The sequence below is a fragment of the Myotis davidii genome, unplaced genomic scaffold (genome assembly GCF_000327345.1).
Source record: "Myotis davidii unplaced genomic scaffold, ASM32734v1 scaffold854, whole genome shotgun sequence".
NCBI classification, from domain to species: domain Eukaryota; kingdom Metazoa; phylum Chordata; class Mammalia; order Chiroptera; family Vespertilionidae; genus Myotis; species Myotis davidii.
In genome coordinates this window covers 901,065-901,504 of record NW_006285939.1, presented here as the reverse complement: position 1 = coordinate 901,504, position 440 = coordinate 901,065, and positions in this window count along the sequence as shown.

Below are 440 nucleotides of genomic sequence, written 5' to 3'. Positions count from 1 at the left end.
AGTACCAGGCCAGGGGACCTCATGCCACACCTCCCGCCCTGGCACCAGGCCAAGGGACCTGAGGCCGCGCCCCCCACCCTAGTGCCAGGCTGGGGGACATGAGGCCACGCCCCCCACCCCAGAGGAACTGAGACTGTGTCCCCCACCTGGCAGGGCTTGATGGGGGACCTCAGGCTGCTCCTCAAGGTGCACACCTCAGCCTGGGATGGGGGACCTCAGGCTGTGCCACCCACCCCACCACACCATAATGGTCAAGATGGCTGTGCCCATGGCGGAGGCAGGGGTTCTGTAACACAAGATGGCTGTGCCCCTGGCAGAGGCTGAGTTCCCATAACAAGCCTTAAGCTATCAGCAGGGACCTGAGGCTGCACGGCCCACCTGGTAAGGCTTGACGGGGGACCTCAGGCTGCGCCCCTAACCCCGGCACCAGGCCAGGAGCA